The sequence below is a fragment of the Tamandua tetradactyla genome, chromosome 16 (genome assembly GCF_023851605.1).
Source record: "Tamandua tetradactyla isolate mTamTet1 chromosome 16, mTamTet1.pri, whole genome shotgun sequence".
Classification (NCBI taxonomy): domain Eukaryota; kingdom Metazoa; phylum Chordata; class Mammalia; order Pilosa; family Myrmecophagidae; genus Tamandua; species Tamandua tetradactyla.
This window is the reverse complement of record NC_135342.1, coordinates 74,774,139-74,796,420: the sequence shown is the minus strand read 5'-3', so window position 1 is coordinate 74,796,420 and position 22,282 is coordinate 74,774,139. Positions and strand designations below refer to the sequence as shown.

The 22,282-nt window shown below is 40.9% G+C and overlaps 1 long non-coding RNA gene across 1 annotated transcript in view; it reads left to right on the top strand.

The window, feature by feature from the left end:
• Positions 1-18,422, top strand: part of LOC143660384 (uncharacterized) — a 259,247-nt gene extending 240,825 nt beyond the window's left edge. The window contains exon 4 of the long non-coding RNA XR_013163999.1: positions 18,263-18,422. This is a non-coding gene — a long non-coding RNA (uncharacterized LOC143660384). The remainder of the gene's footprint in view (positions 1-18,262) is intronic.
• The last annotated feature ends 3,860 nt before the right edge of the window (positions 18,423-22,282 follow it).

The following is a 22,282-nucleotide window of genomic DNA, read 5'->3' as shown; positions in this document are numbered from 1 at the left end:
ATTATTATTAAAAGCTGTTTAACAGATGCCATTTTCAGCAAAAGAATGGCTCATGGTGCATGTGTTAGTTTTGGAGAAATTTCTGGGCTGGGTAGGGCTGGACTGGGCTGGGAATAGACCCTTTGGATCCTGACCGTCAATGGCCCTAGACCTGGCATAGTTTTGTGTGTGGACAATGAGGTCTTCTCTCTTAGGGGTCACAGGGATTTATTCCAGGGCCATCTATGAGCCTTCATTCAGCAGAGCCGTCTCCTCTTTCAGCTTCAATCCTCAGTCACTTCAAAGGAGACTCAGCACCCAGAGGGCTGGATCTTTGCTAAACCTGAAGTCCCCTAAGTTATTGATTTCTGTTCTAAAATGAAAGATGAACATGACAGGTGGCAACTTGCAAAGTGACACTGGAGAATAATTGAGTACAGAATTGCAGGGAAGGAGGGGTTGAATGCATAGGAATGGGGACAGCTACATAGTGGGGTGCTCTGAGAGGGGACGGCTGTTTAGGACAGGGGACAGCAACCGACAGCTCAGGGGCCAAATCTGTCATGCTGCCCATTTTTGTAAAGTTACCTTGGAACACAGTCATATCTGTTTATTTGCATATCGTCGATGGCTGCTTTTTTGCTACAAATGGCAGAGTTGAGTAGTTGTGACAGAGGCTATATGGCTTTCAAAACCTGTGCTATTTTCTATCTGGCTCTGTACGGAGAAAGTTTGCTGATCCCCCTTTTAGGACCTTGCTGTTGCCTCTGTCAGGAAGACCCTACTCCATCTAGAAAACGCCCACTTCCGTATGACTTCATGCATCATTTCATTCATTCATTTATCCTTCATCAACATTCACTAAGCTCTTTGTTTTTACATTAGGGCATTTAGTATTTAGCATTCCTGTTACAAAGTGGAATAGAACTTAGTTTCCATCATCAAAATGCTTACAGTGTAATGAGTACAGCCTTTTGTTTCTGGTAGACTTGGAGTCATTATCATTTTTGTTGCGGTGGTGGTAAGAATTATCACGGAAAAAAGCCTACATTTATTAATTGATAAGAGCCTATGTTAATAGTTCTTGCCTTATAGCAAACTCAGTAGTAAGTGCTTGACATGAATCATCTCGGTTACTCCAAGCCCCAAGGTAGCCGTTATCCCCATTTCACGGAGGAGAGCACTGACGTCTAGAGGTATGAAGCTAACGTGACATTTGTCCAATATCACATATTAGGAAGTAGTGAGTCCCGAAGCGGAATCCAGATTTGCCGAAAGCAAAGTTCATGCTGTCAAAATGGTCGGGATGAACACAAGAGCTCCAGTTGTACTCCACATGCATTTTTTTCTATGCCTATTCAGTCTGGTCCTGGCTTAGGCACAGGAGACAGCCCCCTAGGAATTGTTTGCTTTGGGGGCTCCTGATCCTAACCTAAATTTAGCATTGCCCTGGCACCAGGCTCAGCAAGATTGTTTCTAATTCCCATTCATGAAGTAACCAGTCCTTGCCACAGCTGTGCACTGAGAACCATCCTATCTTCCGTTTTCACCCCAAGAATTTATCTTTCACACAGGGATGAACTGTGATAAAATGGAATCTAATGTCTTATGTTTCTTGAATGAAGACCACAAATGCATTTTCTCCCATCCCCCATTCTGATATATATTACATTCTTGTTAGGAAATTAAACAAAATGATGCATGCAAATTAGAGTATGGGCCTAATTCCTAATAACCATCTTTGTGATCTCATTCTCTGACTTTTGACATCTTTTATCCTCTTGCATCCCTAAAGGAAAGCTCTTGAATTTCCATTCAGGTTTCTTTGGCTATCAAGGGCACAGAACTTTCTTAAACAGAGATAGGGTTTATTAGACAAAGGCATTTCTCTCCCGCCCCCTCCAAAAAAAAAGAAAGCAAAACCAGTCAGTCTCATGAGGCAAGTGCCTCATAAATCAGTCTCCTTAGATTTGGATGACAGGGTCTGCTACATCACTATCAGTTCTCTTGGATCCACAGAGGAGAAAACCATCTCCTATCCCTTTCTTAGTTCTCTCCATTCATAAGAAAGCAGTTTATGTCAAGGAGACACTAGTCCCTCACACCAAAATTCAGTGAAATTCACCAACCGAGGAGCCACACTACCTTGAAATTATAGATGGACTACCTATTATCCAATAACCCCCTTTCAACAGAAACTCCATTTTATGAAATTTTTATCTATGTTTCTAATCTTCCTTAAGTAGCCCCTTGTGCCTCAGGGGAAAGTGACTCCACCCATAGCTTCAAAGCAGAGCTTTGAGTAGTTCAAAGGAAATTGCCTCCCACTGCCAGCGACTGTTCCAAGAAGGGCATAGGACTCCATTTGGGCCCATGGGATATGAGAAACAGACTTCTGAATATGTCCGCACTCTTCTGGGAGAACTTTCTAGAGCTGTGTAGTCCAGTAAGGTAGCTGCTAGCCACCTATGGCTATTGAGGGCTTGAAATGCAGTGAGTCTGATTTGCAATGTGCTGTAAGTGTAAAATACACAATTTTTTTTTTTACCATCTAGTACATGTTGAAAGAATGATATTTTCCATGTATTGGGTTAAATAATATATATTGTAGTAAATTTGATTTTGTCTGTTTCTCTTTTATTTTTTAATGTAAGTGCCAGAATATTAAAATTTAAAATATGTGGATCGCATTCTATTTCTACTGGACAGTATTGTTCTAGAGTGACTCCTTCTCTTCTGGACATTATTGTTATGTGCAAACAGAGGTAAAAAGTTGCTGCCGCCATCTTGCCTTCAGCCTGCAGGTAAAGTCAACACAGGGTCAGGGACAGAGCCAGAACCTGATGTTCAACAGTCCATTAAACTGTTGTGACCCAACAAATATCCTTAATGTTCAAGCAATTTTGAAATAAGGTTTTCTCTTTCTTGCTGTTAAAAGCATTCACTCTTGGGTGGGCCGCGGTGGCTCAGCGGGCAAAGTGCTTGCCTGCTATGCCGGAGGACCTCGGTTCGATTCCCGGCCCCAGCCCATGTAACGAAAACGGAGAAACAAAATACAATAAAACAAGAAAATGTTTAAAAGATGTTTCCCTTTCTTCCTCTCTTCCTTCCTTCTATCCTTCCTTCCTTCTCTCTGTCTTTCCTTTAAAAAAAAAAAAAAAAAAAAAAAAAAAAAAAAAGCATTCACTCTTCTTATGTAGACTTTGCACCCTGTTTGCTGAGCACTTATAGAAGTGGGTACACAGAGATCTGAGTGTTTGAACCAGAGTGAGGAAGAGCCTGGGATCCTCTGGGTCCTTTGTCCAGGCTCTGCAGAAGTTAGACAAGCAGCATGGGCTCAGCCTCTTAGAGACAGGACATAGAGACGATGCTCACAAAGAGGCTGTACAAGCAGTGATGAGGCTGTACAAGCAGTGACATCTTCAGGCTGGGAGCCATTGATGAATGTACACTCCTGCCTAGGGCTTGAGGGACAAACACAAAGCATGGCCTTCAGCACCTCTGTGCCAACAGTGGAAGGAAAGATGAGGCATAGTCCATCTCAGCAGGGGGGATTATTGTGCTGGTACCTTCCCTCTGTCCTTCCCAGGCAAGGTCCATCCTTCTAAACTCCTGCTCTTGGCCCTGAAAGTTAGGATTTATGACAAAATCTTTGCTCTCTGGCTCCCAGTTGGGTTCAGCCAATGGGAGCACCAGTGAGAGATGAGATTGATCCTTCTAGTTCTGTCCCCATGAGGACATCATGAGCTGGTTGCACCCCTCAGCTTAAGATCACAGCCCAGCAGGCAGTCCACTTTCTCCAGGTGCCAGAGCCTCCCTTCTCCACTGCCTCTTCAGGTCTAGCCATGGTCATGGTACTCTCTTGCTATGAGCCCCATTTCTAAACTTGTAAATGACCTATATAACCTGACCACACCTTTATCAATAGTCCTTGCCTTAAATTCTCTTCAAATGACCCAAATTAAATGTGATATGTGTTTTCATTTGGGACTGTGATTGAGGCAGTGGTCCTTCCAGCTCTCACTTGGTTTTCCTGTGGCCAGGTTGATGCAAGGTTGCCAAGGCCTGAGGTTACCATCTCCCAGTATGGAGGCTGTCCTGTGAGCAGACTGGGGATGGGCTGGTGGCCTAGAACAGGAAGATACAGGGAGTTAGCTCAAGGAACAAGCAAGGTTGGGAACTGAGGATGCCTTGATTCTGAACTGTCAAGATGGAGACCTAGGGAGTATAAGTCAGATGTCCACATCTTCCCTCTTGGCTTGTGATCTACAAAGTCTGTATGCAAATTGCATTCCTATTTGGGATCTTTAGGCTGCTGCATAGAGTTTCTAGATCCCATTCTAAAGATCTTACATCTAGGGTGAATTCATATTGAATGAGATCTCTGGCCATACCCCAAGGACCAGGCCATTGTTATGGAGCATGTGTTGACTCTTGATGACCTGAATAGCTGAGTGGCATGGCTGGTTCAGAGCAGAGCAAAACTAGAAGGTTGGAAAGTTTGATCTGGACACTCTTAACTCTCCCTCTCAATTTTGCTGTTTCTCCTCCTTCTTTCACCTTCTCTCAAGTTTCCCAATCCCTGGGGTCTGTTGGGTCAAAATTTCCCAAACATCACTCATTCACGTGAACGCCACTTCAAGATTTTTGCCAAATAACCAATATGATTAGTTAAACATTAAAAAAAAAAAAGCTAACTCAGTGGCTTTTTAAAGTTTTCATTACTTAAATGCCTTGTCCTAAGCAATAATGTGCGTGACACCAGAGATTTGATAAGCAAATTATAATGCTTCTTTTGCTTATCAACATAAATACATAATAATGATCATTTAAACATTCTAAGTGCCAACGAATCCACCCCAGGCACCATCTGATTTACTTGGTGGCTCTCATCTGACTCTCTCTGGAACAGCCCTGTCCCACAGAACTCCCCACGGACTGGAAAGCTCTATGTTGCTCGTGGAACTGTGGAACCAAATCTTTAGTTTTATTTAATTTTAATTAATGTAATTTTAAATTCAATAGCCACATGTGACTAGCAGCAATCATTTTGGACAGTACGGCTCTGGAGCAGCTATATTTAAAATAAATTATACAGATGGCCTGACACTGTGCCAGATACTGTAAGGCATTTCACAAATTTTTTTCTTACTTAATTGCTGGGGTACTTTGAGGAAAGTATCACCTTATTTTGGTAGGCACAAGTAAAGGATGGGGGGATTTTCCATTTCATCCTTAAATACACAAACAATGAAGCCATTCTCTGTTATTTACAGAGAGAGAGAGAGAACTACAAGTGAGCAAATTGTCACCCAATCCCAACTGCATTCAAGATTTAAAAGATTGACATTTTCTTTTTCCCCCTTCTCTTCTTTTTCTAAACACCCAGCTTTCCTCGTTAACCAGATATCTTTATTCTCTAAATATTTACCACCCGAATGAAATTTACAGTTTAATTTGCTGTATAAAATCATTTATTGACTGATAAACCTCGTTACTAAGCTCTAGCACAGCCCCTGGTTCTCCCTTCAGTTTTAATTCTTGTAGCAGCAGGCTACTGCAAGAGAAAAACAATCCTGTCAAATTAACGGCAGGGGTCTAAATTATTCAAATACGCTAAATCCATGCAGAACTGTTCCCCTGCTCATAATTTTTCTTTCTGAGCCGACAATTAACCGGCAGTATTCTAACTTAGACAATGACAGCCATTCTCAAAGAGTCCTGGGAGCAGTGAACATTCCACCCTCCCACGTGTCCTTCTGCTCCCTGGGGGGTACATGAGGAGTGACCCCTGGAGTCCCTATGGAAAGAGGAAGTGTTTTTTGTGCAAACGGCTCACCTCTTCAGGACATTCTCTATCTCTCTCTTCTGTCAGAGATCACAGTTTGGATATCAGGTGTGTGTGTGTGTGTGTGTGTGTGTTTATGTTTGTGTGTGTTTCCAGTACTTACATCAGGTGAACATCAGCTTGCAATTAGTTAATTGCACATGTGCGTTTCTGCCTGTGGGGGAAAATGTGCCTCCAGTTTGCTTGCATATGCAACCAAACAAATTGTTGAGCTGCTGATTCAGAAGACAGGACTACCTAATTGAGCCTGCAAAACAGGCGGGGGGGACCTTCTAAAAATGATCTTCTTTCAGAACAAGTAGCAAGAAGCTGTCTCCTATTTGAGAAGGAAAAGCTTCTCTACCATATTGGAGCTCAGCCTGGCTCTGAACATCGAGTGGCCTTGGGTGTCAGAGGACGTTGTTTATTTATCTGATTCCACAAAGTCTGCAGCCCCCTAACAGTAATGGATTCCTGGACATGACATATCGTGTCAAAGTTCTTCAACAGAAACATATTTTAAAATGTTGATCTTGACAGTTCATGCATGCATGCATTCATTCATTTATCAAATATTTATTGAATGTCAAGTATATGCCAAGCACATAGTACATAGGTAGCGTTGTGGTGCTAGATATGGAAAGAGAAGCAAAAGAATGACAGTCAAAAAGGATGCTTAGTCCCTGCTCTTTAGTTTGGTGTGGGCCAGAAAAACCTCAGAGGTTTGTTGAAAATGCAGATTGATTGGACTCACCCCAGAGAGGCTGAATTAGAATCTCCGCAATGGAGCCTAGGAATCTGCATTCTTACAAGCTTCCCTAGTCTATTCTTAAGAACCTTAGAATATGAGAGCATATGCTTCGAGCTCGTTAGGTCAAAGCATGCACCTGAAAGCCATGTGGATCGGATAGGTGAGCATAGTAGGGACACAGGCCTCAGAGATACAGACAAGTCACCCAGAAAATATTGGCAGTGGAGATCCTTGGTGCCATAGCCAGGGTACCCCATTCAGATAACATAGAGAGAAAGAGGTAGAGACGGTGGCTTGGAAGAGTGTGCCCTGAGCCAGGCCTGTTTGCAGAGCTCCAAGGAGTAACTTCCCTATTGTAAGCGATGGTGGGTCTACCCATGATGGTGGTCATGGGTATCCATTTTTGTTTTCCATTTTTGCTATGTCTTTTTCAGAGTTTTATTAAACCTTAGATTTTAGAATAGTTTATATTTATTGGAAAGTTGCCAAGATAGGACAGAGAGTTTCCTTTTACCCGCATGCCCAATTTTCCCATTGGTTAACATCTTACATCAGCATGGTACCTTCATAACAACCAATGAAGCCATAGGGATGCATTGTTATTCACTAGATTCAATTCTTCTTTTGGGGTTTCTTTAGTCTTCACCTAAACCCTTTTTCTGTTAGGATCCCATCCAGGACTCTACATTGCATTTGTCATCATATCTTCTTAGGTTCCTCTTTGGGCTGTGATGGTTTCTCAGAACTTCCTTGATTTTGATGACCTTGGAAGTTTTGATGTTTACCAATTAGGTATTTTGTAAAAGTCCCTTCAGTTTGGGTTTGTCTGATGCTATTTTCGTGTTCAACTGGACATATGAGTTCTGGAGCTGAAGATCTCAGAGGTCAAGTGCTGTTCTCATTACATTATAGAATGTTAGCAACATGACGTCACTGTGAGGTTCACCTCAGTCATTTGGCTGAGGTCACGCTTGTAAAGTTTCACCTCTGCAAAGTTACTCTTTTTTCTCTGTTCCCATACCATGCTGTTTAGAAGGAGAACAGTGTGCCAACAGGTCACACTTAGAGTGGAAGTCATGCTCTACTTCCTTGAGGGAGAAGTATTACATAAATTATTTGGGATCTTTGAGTATGGGAGATTTTTCTATTGTCCTCCATTTATTTATTTATTCAAGCATTTATTTATGTTAGTATGGTGTGATTTTGTACTTTGGATTATAATTCAGATGCTGCATTATTTATTTTTGTTGCATGAATTGTTCAGCTTTGGTCACGAGGAGCTCTTTCAGATGGCTCCTGTGTTCCTTTTACTTACCCCATCATTTTGTTATTGAGCATGTCTTTACTTTCTGGCACTAGAAGATGCTTTAGTCTCATCTTGTATATTCCATGCCCCAATCTTAGAACCAGCCATTTCACAGAATGGCCAAGGTTTCTTTAATTGGAAAATGGTATTATAATGCAGGATCTGGGTGCTGCATCTGATAGTTTTTACTTGGATGTTGCTGTTTCTAATCTGTCTCCCTAGACAGAACTAGGAGAGATATGAGTGTATGCTAACCTGTGTATACAGACACCTCTATCTGTCTGATGTATCCGTATGTCTGTATATCATAGTAAGGTAAACATGAGTCCATACTGATATCTTCAACTCTAATTCAGTACCTGCATGGTTCATTCTAGCCCTTCCCCCTTGCTTATCTGTACCCTCCCACTCCAACAGTGAGAAATCGGACCCTACCTCCTGCAGCACCTCTACTTATTTGTTCAACCTCAGTTGGCATGCATAGAGGTTTCAGAATTAACTTGTGCCTCCATGGCAGCCCCTTTTTCATGTAACATCCATTTATGATCAGAGCAATATTTCCTGTAACTTTGGGGTCCTCTGAGGTGGAGGAACTCCCTTCTAAGGCCACCAAATTAGAGACACAGTGATTGCCCTAGGTCATCTTCTTTTCTCTGGAGTGTCCTTTGCCATCATAGCTCAGTTCCCTCTAGTAACCACCGAGGTCTGCCCAAGTGTCTGTAACAACTGATACCACGTTCCTGGGCCATGCTGAAGGTATTGGTGTCCATTCAAGAAGCAGCAAGAGCCATTCTAGTATGCATAGATCCACTAAGGTGAGGGGTACAGATATTAATACAACACGGTCCCTGTCCCTAGGGGACATTATTATTGTTCAACTGGCATGGGGGAAGGCACTGAGCATCCTTATGCAGTTGACAATTTGCTTCTCTAAGTGCCTCCATACAAGAGCGCCTCAATGGTGAACCTTCACCTTGGTTAATTCAGGAGGGAAAGCATCTCAAATGGGGTAACTATAGCTGAGTCCTATGCTTTTAACATGCATCTATTGAGTAGACTAGTATTTACTTCTGAAGGTTTCCTCCAGTTCTCACAGCTCTGTATCCAGAGCCTTCCTTGATTGTCTCTGCAGAGATTTTGAAGGCCCTGGCTTACCCAGAGCTGCGAACTGATTTCTGTGCCTCACAGGGACATGGGGAGGGAAGGCTGGTGCCAAGAGGGAAAAGATCCATTTGATCCTTTTTATATGTAAATGTGACTTAAAATAATATTTTGTAATGACCTGTATTTCTGTTAGAAAATACTCTTGACAATTTATCTTTTTCCTTGCAATTACGACAACCTAGTGATCTTGTTAATTAATGCCAAAGAGATTTTTTTCAGCACCTCATTAAAGCTTTTCCCTTTCAGGACACCTGACGCTTGTGCACGCAGCCAAAGGCAGAGAAAGCCATTTTCTTGGGGGGTGGAAACATCTTTTGATCCTCTACCTCTTCCTTTTCCTCTCCCTCTCCTTCTTCTCATTATAATTATGTTTTATCTCCTCTTCTTCCTCCCCATGATGAGTCCTTTTCTCATTTCCTTTTATCTTTTCTTCTAAACATAGTTACTTCTTGTTGTTCTGAAATATTGTTTTAAATATGTCAACTGTCATCAGTGTGGCCCATTAGAACTCCTCTTTTTCCTGGAGAAATCATTTTATTTTACTATTTAATTCAGTATTTTCTATTGAATGAGGTTTTTTTTTTTCCTTTGGATGGGAGCCTTCTGTATTCCCAGTTCTCTTGCAGGCACTGGGGGAACAATGGTGAACTGGAGAACTGCCCTGCTAGTAAGACTCTTAGCTTATAAACAAATGAACTAACATGTAAAAGAAGGATTCTGTGGTCTAACATATTTAGTCAATGCTTTAAACCCTATCCCAGGGGTTGCCAGTCCATGACCCACAGACAAGATCCTGCTCAATGCTTGTTTTTGAAATAAAGTTTTTTTGGACCACAGCCACGCCCATTCATTTGTGCCTTGTCTATGGTTTATTTCCCACTACAATAGCAGCGTTCAGTAGCTGTACAGAGACATGCAAAGTCTAAAATATGTATTGTTTGGCCCCCTACAGAAAAAAATTTGCTGATCCCTGTTCTGCCCCATCATTAGAGATTCAGAATGCCCATTATCTACTTTAAAAGTCTGGAAAGTTGTGTGTCAGGAAATTTGCTTAATCTTGTTGAACTCAATTTTTTCCCCCAAACTTACTTGACCACAGAATCCTCTGTCCATCCGCCTTTTTTAGTGAGTTAATTTATAGACGTTTCCACTTGGATGTTAATGCCCAACTTGGAAGGTTCTTTCTCTGCCTGATTTCAATATGGCCACTGCTCAGGCAAGAAATGCTACCCTGGCCTTCTCTCTTTTGGTAGATTTGCAGTCAAGCTAAGCACTGTGCCCTTAGACAGTCCAAGCCCAGCTGCTTGTCCAGCCTCTGTGAAATAGGCCTCTGCTCAGGTATGAGGATGGGGACTGTCCTTGGCTAGAATGAGACATTGCTTCTCTTTCCGGGAGCAATGCTGTGGAGAACCCAACCACTAACTGAAAAGCAAGTCAGACTGGTTTTCTATAACTGGGATTTCCACTGTTGCCTCATCTGAGTCATCTCAGAGAAAGCTCATTTTGTGGTTGTTTTTTTTAGGTATTGTTGAACTGATGATTAAACTGGATAACCTTGAAGATCACAGTCAGGTCTAAGGGGAGGGTCACGGCAGTGTTCAGAAGTCCCAGCAGGCACAGATTTCCCTTGAGGTCCTGAGAGAGCCTGGGAGGGTCATGACAGTGGAGAAAGCATCCCTTAACCCGGAAGATAGGAGAGTGGTTTTGGAATGGCAGGCTCAGCTTATGTGCCGGCACTTGAGGAACTTGATGAAAGTAGAAATGGGCTTTTATGTCATTTTATTTATATGCTCTCCAGCTCTGCCATTTCTCCCCTTCTCAAAATGAAGCCTGAAGAGGACACTGGTAGGGTGTTGGGGCAGATATCTCTTTGCTAGGGTTGGTGTGCAGGTAGTCAATACACAGATATTGGCTATAGAAATAAGAGTAGGGCATTGTCAGAAATAGGTAAACAACCATAGGTCTAAGGGATCAGGTTGACATCAAGGATCAATGCACAAAAAATGGTAGAAAGAATGCTAAAATAGCCCTCCAAGATTTTCTGTCCTAATGCTGGGACTGTACATGTGAGGGATGTTATTCTTATAACGTGTTACATTACATAGCAAAAAGGATTTTGATGATGTAAGTAATGTTACTAATCAGTTGACCTGAAGATAGGGAGATAAGCTGTGTGGCCATATCTTAATCATCCAAGCTCTTCAAAAGCAGAAGATTTTCTCTAGCTGGTGGCAGAAGGGAAAGTCAGAAAGATTGGAAACGTGAGGAAGATTTGGTGTACTGTTCCTGGCTTTGACGATGGAGGAGGGTAGGAGGGTCCGTACAGGACTAAAGCAGCCTCTAGTCACTGAGAACATCCCCGCTGACAGCCAGCAAGGAAATGGGGACCTCAGTCCTACAGCCATAAGGAACTGAATTCTTCCAACAATCTAAATGAGTGTGGAAGTATGTTCTCTCCCAAAGCCTTCAGAGAAGAGTCCAGTCCAACCAACACCTTTATTTCAGCCTAGTGAGATCCTGAGTAGAGAACCCCACCATTCTGCGCTGGACTTCTGGTGTACAGAACTCTGAGCTACAACACGTGTATTGTTTTAAGCTGCTAAATTTGTAGTAATTTATTACATGGCGATAGCTTCTAATATAATATGTAAAGAGTCAAGATGGTTGGTGATTTAATGAGGCATGTTTAGACGGGACACATGACTGTGTTTTCATAGCATCCCTCCCTAGGTGAACTAAAACCTCCCCCTTCCATAATAATCCTGGACAGTCTATATGGCTCTTTTGAAATTTACTTCATGCCCTCATCCCTATCCTAAGGGTTAGCCCCAGACCCAGATCTCATCAATGACAGGATTCCATCCTCCTGTCATGGTGATGGGTGCAGTGGTGAGTCTAAAACACAAGTAAGACAAGAGTTATTGGGGAGAGATTATTTTCTCGAGCTCTTGAACTTAGCTTTAGGGTATCTGAGCCTAAAGCTAGGTTCACTATTAGTTCATGAAAGCCTGCCTGAGAATGAAGCAAACACAGAGGAGAGAAGAATTGACAGATGGACAAAGAGAAAGAGACAGAGCCCTAATCTTGCCATACCTGAAGCTAGTATTGTCATATAGAATTTTCAGCTATATGAGCTTTTCTCTTTCCTTCCTTCCTTCCTTCCTTCCTTCCTTCCTTCCTTCCTTCCTTCCTTCCTTCCTTCCTTCCTTCCTTCCTTCCTTCCTTCCTTTCTTCCTTTCTTTCTTTCTTTCTTTCTCTCTTTCTCTCTTTTTCTCTCTCTCTCTTTCTTTCTCTTTCTCTCTCTCTCTCTTTCTTTCTCTCCTTCCTTCCTTCCTTCCTTCCTTCCTTCCTTCCTTCCTTCCTTCCTTCCTTCCTTCCTTCCTTCCTTCCTTCCTTCCTTTTCTCTCTCTCTCTGTTTCCTTTTTTTGCTTTAGTTACTTTAAACTGGAATTTTGGAACATTCATTTGAAACTAGCTCTGACTAATACCCATTTTGAATAGGAGGAGGAATTGGAGTTAGTCCCACACCATTCTTTGAGGTTGGGCTGGCTTTATTTAAATAGGTTGACTCTCAGCAGACATGCCCCAGACCACACTGTGCATTGTGGTAAGGCACAAAGATCCCTCATCTGCCAGTCAAGATGTACTCATGATCTTGTCACTAACGCACTGTATGAACTTGGGCAAATTGGTTCTACTGTTTTATTTATTAATTACGGGCTGGGTTAGAGCTGTCAGGGTCCTTGAAGACCAGCTAACATTATGGAATATGCTTGATTTCATGGAAACACACCAACTACCCAATTCCCTAATTGATGTCCAACCTTTTGTGCATATATCATATAGAGATTTGGAATCATTTGTTACATTGATTTATAATAATAAATCATTTAGAGTTAATATTATAATAATCTTATAGAGTTTAATGGTACCAAAGATTTTTCATTGGTATGATGCTTTTGCTTTTCTCAATTTCCCATTAAGCAGTGTTATCCTCATTTCACGGAAGAAATAATAGGTTCAGAAAGGTGAAATGGCTTTTCCAGTGTCACTGAACTGGTAGTAGCAGAGCCAAGATGAAAATCAAGAGAGCTCACCTCCTTGGCACCACCATTTTAACTGTGCTTCCTGCTTTGGTTAAGACTGTTCAGTGAGTTTGCTCTTCTGTCTGAGCTGGCCTCTTCTCTGCACCGTTCACGCGCTCTAATACTCGGGATGATCTTGTTGCATTGTCCAAAACACACGCTCTATGGCTGCCCCATCAGAGAGCTGTTAATGCTACAGAACTGGTCTGCAAGCGTTATCCATGGAGAATCTTGGACAAGATACATTTTTATTCTTACCCCCTTATAAGTGTCCTTATAGGGCATTTTGAGGAAACCTAAGAAGAGATAGCTTTTTTCCCTTTGCCTGGTTTATGAACAAATTGAGAAATAAGACAAGGGAGTAGAAGATGGAGAACTGAAATTTCACCTTTACTGGTATCTGATTTGAAAGCCTAGTGGGCCTGACAACTGAACCAAGGGTCAAGTTGATGTGTGTGTGTGATTAGCAATGCTGATCGGGACAGGCTTCCCATGTGGGGGACCACCAGTGAGGAGTGGTCAGGGGAGGGGGAAGCAGAGGTGACCTCCTGCTCCTAAAGGGGGGCTTGCTCCAAGAAGAAAAAGGGAGGAGCTGAGCCAGGCTTTGCATTCGACTTTACCAATCCATTAAAGTCTTCACTGTGAGTAAAGGGGCAGAAAGAGCAAGGAGTGATACACTAATTGAATTAATCCCAAGTGGAAGAAAATATCATGAATTAAGCAGAAGCATTTCTCCATAAAAATAATCCTCAGGCAAGGCTTTCCTACCTGTTTCTTGGACCGTCACCCATTAGATGGGCTTCATCCCTTTGTGCCGTGATGTTCCGTGTGCCTGTCCTTCTCTCCTTGGTCCCCAGCATTGTCCAGTATTCTTTCAGAATGGAGATGAAACTGGATGGTGCCCCGTCTCCCTTTTCCTCACCTTTTAGTTCTTTGCTGCCTATAGTTAACAAGATACACTTTGAGACAGAAGAGTCTCTTCCTTGAATGGAAAATAACTCTCACTCAAAGGCTTAAGGTGTCTTTAACGTGTGTGCCACAGGCAGGAAAAATTAAAATAGCCATTTCCACGTATTATTTAAAAAAAAAAGGTAACATAAACCTGACTGGGCTGGACATCTGCAGTTCTTCTCATTAAGTACTAATGTTAAGGAAAAGTGTTTGGGATGCAATACCGTACCATCTTATGACTCAAAGTGTGGCCTGTGGACTAGCAGTGGTGGCATCTCCAGGAAGCCTGTTAGAAATGCAGACTCTCTGGCCATACCTGAGGTATTGGATCAGAATAACAAGCTTCCTGGGTGATTTGGGGGCACTTCACAATTTGAGAAGTCTTGCCAGTCCTTTCCACCCAGCTGTAAAGACGTCAGCATACCTCCATTCTGTTGTGAATTGTATCAAGTCCCCCAAAAAGATAGGTTGAAATCCTAACCCTTGGTAACTCAGAACATGGCCTTATTTGGAAATAGAGACGTTGTAGATGTGTTAGTTAAGCTAAAATGAAGTCATACTGGAGGAGGGTAGGCCTTTAATTCAGTATGGCTGGTGTCCTTATAGGAAGAGGAGAAGTTACCTGGAGACAAAGACACATGGAGGGAAGGCAGGCATGCGAAGATGGAGACAGACACTGGGGTGAGGCCACCATAGCCAGGGGATGCCAAGGGTTTCCGGTCACTGCCAGAGGCTGGAAGAGGCAGCAAAGGATCATCTCCTAGAGCCTTCAGAGGCAGCCCGCTTCTGCCAGAACCTTGACTTCAAGCTGCTGGCCTTCAGAATTATTAGAGAAACGATTTTTGGTGTTTTAAGCTACCAAGTTTGTGCTAATTTGTTATTGCAGTTTTAGGACACTGATATACATTCCAGTGTATATCAGTGTCTAGAAAAATGACCGAAAACATTACTTAACAAGAGGATTGGGTGAGCGCACATTTAAGCATAGGGAATCTTTAGTTCTCCTCTCTCTCTTAGGGGAAGCTTGTTTTGTTAACTCTTTTTGGTAAAAATTATCAAACGCTCATATTAATTCAATTAGTTTTGCTTGGAGGGCTTACTCTGGAGTGCACACTCTGCACACACTTGCTTTACCCTGGTGAAAAAACAGACAGTCACTGTCCACATGGAATTGACAGTCTGGTGGGAGGGACAAAAATTTACTTTTGTGCTTGCTTCCAGTTGTGGGGAGAAGGTAAAGAATATGGGCAAAGGGGATACTCTTAAATTAGCAGGAGAGGCGCAATTTCAGGGAAATTTTGAGAAGGAATCACACAAATCCTCTGGAACCTGCCACCAGCAAACCACGACAACAGCCCAATTCCAGCCCACCACTTCTCTCTGTAAACACAGTTTTATCGGCACACAGCTACACCTGTCCATTTATGTGTTGGCTGTGGCTGCCTCTGTAAATAAAGTTTTATTGGCACACAGCTACACCCGTCCATTTATGTGTTGGCTGTGGCTGCCTCTGTGATACAGTCGCAGAGCTGATCATTGTGATGGAAACCATTTGGCCCCACAAAGTCTGAAATCTTTACTATTGGTCTTTTACAGGGAATGTTTGCTGAGCCTGATCTGGATTATTTTGAGGTCATTTTTGTAGATGAGTGAAATGAGATCTAGCCAGGGCAAGTTATTTATCAAGATCACACAAAGCAAGCATAAGATTCCAAATTTCGGGAATCTCAGGGTTCAGAGGGTGCCCTGGGAACATCTTGTACATGCTGCAATAGAGCAACTTGTCCAGACTTGCACAGAAGCAAATCTTCAGCATCAGAGCTAAGGAGCAGGGGTTAGGGAGGGTTCCAAAACAGCAGGGTGTGGGCCTAGAGGTTGGTCTTAGGGTAGATTAGGAGAAAATGTTCCAAGATCAAATTGGGGAGGTGAGACCACCGGTTGGAGAGGTAGTCAAGTGCTCCTGGGCAGGAGAAAGGAGAGCAGCTCAGCCCTGAGAGAGGAAGGCAGATAGACCAACCGCTAAGACCTGAAATATGATTCCTACTTGGAGGAGAAGGAGTGTGTTTGGGGAAAGGGAGTGAGTAGGGGGAAGGGAGGGTTCAGGCTGGCATCACAGGTGGGGAGCACAGCAGATACAAAGCTCAAAGGCAAGAAAGGGTATGGCATGATTAAGAAACTGAAAGAAACTCAATGTGGATCATCCAGTTTGAACATTTTCTGAACCTGAGTTCTCACAGGTCTTGAGACCATCTTCCTGGCGATCTGCAAGCTAAACCCTTAACTGGGACTTGCCAGCTGCATGGATTTGTTTGCATGAAAGCTTTTCACCTTATGGATGAAGGTGCTTGTTCAATGCGCTCAGTCATTCTTTCAAAAAGCCCCGAAACCTGGTACTAACTACTTCACACCACCAACTCCTGTTGATCTTATTTTCATCTATGTTTGTAGATTAAGAGACTTTACTAGAGATGAGGTTGGAATCATCACAATTAACCTACATTTACTAGTGTTATACTGATGGATCTTAGTCAGAATTGAGAATAATAATGGTTGACTAATTGGGGAAGTGTTGTTTTTCCCTAAGTCCGGTTATATAAACTCAAAAGGAAAGAAAAGGAAGGCATTAATTCACTCCTTAACTTGTCAAAGTGATCCAGCAATTAATTTAAACAAGAAACAAACCAAGAGGGTAGCTTTCTATCCAAAGTTGTTTTTTTTTTTTTTCATCTTTTGTTCTTCATGTCTTATAATTGAGTTTCATTGTCAGGGCAGGTTATGCTATATTGGATTAGGGACTGTTCTGAAATGTGTACTCACTAATTATTTGGGAACTTTTTTGCATAATATTCTCACTGGAACAAAGGCCTAAAACGAGAGTCATCTTTATTATAGCAATTCCCCTATAGCAGGAATGAACATGGAATTTAAATCCAATTCTCTACGCACTATTTGCCCACACAGAGGAATGTGTGAATACAAGTTCTTGAATTCACTGAAACACCAAAAGTAAGCCTCTTGCAGAATCCTATAGCTAAGTCTCATATCCCCTGGAAAATTTGCCAATGTAACAGCCTGGCTGCAAGACTAAGACTTAACTATTTTTCCCCAAAGCTTAATTTGCATGGCTTGATTTCATAAAGAGCAATTTTCATCATGGTTTTTAGGTGGTCCTAATTGAAAAGGAAAATTTCTTCCCTTGAGACAGTCTCCCCAGATAGCTGTCTTTAACATTGACATGTCTCCCTCCTGGTCACAAGCCACAGACATGGGTCTCTCTCATGTTAGATCATTAATTGTTCTTAGCCAGGTCTACACACACTAAGCTGAGAACTGAGGCAATTATGCAAATAAGTCAAGCAAAAAAATGATACATGTGCTCCAATGAGCCACACATTTTATTTGACAGTGGCTTTGACTTAACTTGTCCAGATAATTGCCTCGAGTCCTCTATGTGCCTCCTGCAAAATGCTTGAACTCTTCAGAGAGTATATGATTTTTTGGACAGTGCCACCATCTTTAAAAAAGTTTCTATATATTTTTGGAGGGTAGGTGCATGGTCCGGGAATCGGACCTGGGTCTCCTGCATGGAAGCCAAGCATTCTACCACTGAACCACCCGTGCACCTGCCACCATCTTTTTGAAATTAAATAATAAAGGGATGGATACTCATGTCCTTTGTTCTAAGGTCCATGGCTTTGATCAAAGTCAAATATAACTTGTTTTTGTTTGGGTCTCCCCAGAAGCTGATCCTGAGATAAGGATGCAAGGAAAAGTAGTTTATCCAGGAGGTGATCCCAGGAAACATGTAGAGTGGGGAAATGAGATTGCAAATTACCACCATGGGTAAGGAGCTTATTCCAGCTGAAAACTCTGAGCATCAATGTAGAACTCCATTTAGACTTTCCTCTTGAAGGAGATACACAACCCCCCAGTAGTAATTTGGAGCTCCCTACACATGGGGCATCAAGTCTTTAGTCCATCAGGGCAGAAAGGGTCCTGGCCTACAGAGGAAGCCCAGGCAAAGAGATGCAAAGACAGCCCTGGAAGGCTGGCAGGCCTGAGTTAGAGAGATAAGGCCCGAGGGAATATTGGTGGGGTAACAGCAGAATCTGCTGTACATCTAGACTTCCTCAAGCCAAGAGACCTCAATTTTTGTGACCCTAGATCTGACTCAACCTTTCTTCTGTTGTCTGTTTCAGAACAAAGCTGGATGTTTGGATATGAACTTGACCAGTGTTTACCTTGTTATTCTCAGAGAAGGTAAGTTACTGGCAGACACGAACATATCTTTTCAGTCTATTTGCAAACCTAAAGTCATTGGAGAAATAACAGTCAAGACAGCCTCATGATGTATTTCCCTGGTGACCCTCATTATGAAACTAGCTCTGAAATGTCACTACTTCTACTCTCAAAACTTAATCCTCTTTTCGGTTTTACATTTTAAAACTTGTAGACCGCACTCTACCTGGTCTTTGATTTGTATATATTTTAACAGCATTTGGCCCAAGATAATACTATTCTGTTCAGACTATTTCTTTCTAGGCTACAAGCTTAGCTGGGCCAAGCCCAATCAACAAGTATTTATTTAGCACTTCATGTGTATTGTGGTTGCATAAGGTAAATACTTCTAAACCACATACTGTGTTATTTGCTTTACAACAACTTTTCTCTTGCCTGTGGTAGGATTGGCAAATACAGTGAGTAAAGAAATGAAAAAAAAAGGCTAATAATGGGTATTAGGAATGGGAAACATAATTTCTTTCTCAGTATTTTGGCTCTTGCAACATTGTTAGAAAACCTGAGTACCTAGGACACAGGAATTGTCACTAAACAAAATATTTACCATGGGATTCTTTACTCTTGATTACAACTTCCTTTATGAATACTTGAGAAAATCAAATTTATCCAAGTGTGATATGCACAGAAATGTAGGATAATGCTTTGGTTCCCTAAAATGAGGCCCATATGTACAGATAAAGTACCAGAAAAGAGATTTTATGGGACTATTCCTTGTATATCATTCTGATGACTTAGAACATCATTTATCCCATCCTCGAGCCTCTCCTATAATGCTATTTTTTTTTTCTGAGGACCTTCACTGGCTTCCCTAGACAGAGCACATTATTTTTCTAATTTTTCCTTTCTACTCTTTAGTTACCTATTTTACTCCCTAGGTGGTGAGCTTCTGAGAGAAGAGATGGTGTTTATTCATTTTAAAATTCTCCTTTTGCTTAGAGCAGTGACTGGGACATAAGAGGTAACCAGCAAATTTTCATTAAATTGATCTCTGGAAGGGCATTGGGCCTTATATGAAAAAGCTAAAAAAGCATGAAACTTGGCCAAGTATGTGAAGCAGCAGAGTTGTCATTCTCCTGAAGCCAAGGAGTGGGGAATCACAAGCTGGCTTTGATTTATTTTGGTATTCTTTCTTGTTGAAACTTTTCTTTGTTTTCATTCACTTTAACTGGTCTTAGTTCTCATTTTGCTTTAAAAATCCCATCTGCAAGCTCAGGACTGACTTTCTAGTAAGTATTTTTTGAGAACCTCCTATGATCATTCAAAAAGAACCAGTCTCAAGTCTTATAGAACTTACCATCTAGCAGTAATAATGGAGATTAAATAAAAAGATTAAGAAAATTAATTTAATAATCATGTGTGTGCATCATGGGGCAAAGGAACAGTCCTGGATGCCGAGAGACAGTATATAATAGCCTAGGGATTATCTGTTGTAGATGGGCAGCATGGTGTCCTCGAAACAGTGATGCTGAAGCTTAAGTTTTAAGGTCAAGTCAGGGAGGTCTATCCAGAATAGGCCCGTGGGCAGAGGCAGATCTTCCAAATAGCAGAAATAAGTCCAGGGGAGAGAGCACATCTGAATTATTTAATGAACATCCAGTAAAGGTGTAGCTTATTCCCAGGTTTTTAAATTCAGCAGCGATTATAAGGCACCGAGAGACAAGTCCTTCAGAAGAGATAGAAAATAGAAAACAAATCACAGAAGATCAAGATATTGTCATTATCAGTTATGGTCCTGAAAATAACTATGATTGCTAAGTGATAGGAACTCGATAAAATGGTTAATACCACCAGAAGATTGGAATTTTTTTTTAAAGGGCCAAATGGAAATTCTTGTACAAAAAATTAAGAAAAAGAAATTAAGGACTTAAAACATACGTTTTAGTAGAAAACATGCCTGAAGAAAGGATGAATGATCTGAATGATAGGTGATATACTATATCTAAGATAAAGTATAGAGGAAAAAATTGGATTGAAACTAGAGAAAAGTATCCATCTCAAAAAGCTAGAAAAGATTAGCAAATAGATCTATAGAAAATAAAGCAATCAAATAAAAGGATAAGAAATTAATGGCAATTAATGAAATAGAAATCTAATGCACAATAGGGAAAATCAATAGACCATAGTTGATCCCCTTCCTTTAAGAATTCTTGAGAATATCAGAGTTATCCAAATATGATATACACAGAAGTGTAGGGTAATGCTTTGGCTCTGTAAAGTGAGGCCAATATGTACAGACACATACCCAGAAGAGAAATTTTATGGGAGTAGTCCTTGTATATTATTCTAACTGCCTAGAGCATCATTCTTTGCCAAGGAAATTGCATGAAAGAGAAATTACATAAAACAAATTGCAGGCCAATTTTACTCATGAAAATAGATGGAAAATTTCTAAACAAAGCATTAGCAAATTAAAGCAAGAAATATGTAAAAAGGATAATATGTCATTGACCACATTGAGTTTATTCAGGAATGGAAGATTGGTTTACTATTCAAAAATAAATCAATAGAAAAATTTAGAAAAGTGATGCATATGGTATAGTTTCTGAAGTTCACAATATCCTTACAAAAAAGAATAGCTAAAGAGCAAAAAAGAAACATGAATAAATCCATAGTCAACACGTGCAACAAAACTAGTCATAAAGTACTCCTGGAAAACTCAAAAGACAAGCAAGCAGGGACAAGCTTCTGACAACCATAAGACCTGTAAGATGTTAACATCTGGGCAATAAGAAGAGAAACTCAGGCATCTGGTAGACCTGAGAACAGGAGACCAGAACCTTAAATAGCTAAGAACTAGATGGTAGAAGAAAGTCTAATCCAGTGACAAGTTGGTGCAAGTTAGAATGAAGGTGCTAGCGATCTATTCCCATGAGCACTTGAAACTGACTAACCAAGTCTCTTTTCCAGAAAAGGGGTATGCATTGAAAAGACGCTGTTGGGAGTTTGTAGGACAGGAAGATAGGAGGAAAAAGGAAGAGAAGGACAGTGGAGGCACAAGTGAGAAGTGGGAAAAGAGGACATATTAAAACACAAGTTGCCAAAATTTTTAACATGTTACAAAATCAACTGCAGAGAGTCTGAACTTAGTAAAGGTCCTTCTAAAAGTCCAGGAAAACTAACTTCCTTAAAAAAAAGAGGAGCAGGACGAAAACGTCAAAATCAAATTCCAAACTAAATTATTATAAGAAAGAAAGAGAATGTGGAATAAAATAATATCCACACAGGCTGCAAACGTGAGTTTAAAGATATCGATAAAATGATAAGAAAGAAAAACAGAAGTCAGAATAAGGAAAAAGTTAAGATATGGTTACAGAATTCAAGAAGCAAAGAATAAAGTAGAAAGAACAAGAAGCTAATAAACACTATGGGTATTGCCTTTAAATAAATAAATGATTTAAATATTATTTTTAAAAATAAAAAACTAAGATACAGTTAACATGAACTTGAGAGAAAGTGACAAATGTCAAAGATAAATGAAGAAGTCTCAACATATAGACATCTAATTGCCCTGAAGAAGAAAACTTGACAAGACAACAGAACAAATATAAAAAATCCTTAACTCAATTAAATATTCCTAAAGTAAAATGTCTAACTACATATTGAAAGAATATAACATGTACCTAAACATATTAACCCAGAATGACTAATACTAAAAGTAAAATTACTGGATTTTAAAGAAAAGTAGAACAAATTCTTTGGGCCCCTAGGCAAAAAGGACAAGTGACCTATAAAGCAGAATAAATGAGATAAAATCAAACTTTTCAATTTTAAAGTGAGGCTTTAATGCCAGAAAGAACATTGGTTAACATAGTTAAGAACTTAAGGAAGGAAGTGTGAGCCAAGGATTTTATTTCCAGCAAAACTGAGAAAGGCCCAGGTGAATTGTTAGGGACACAGAATCCTGTTGCCCAGAGCCCTTT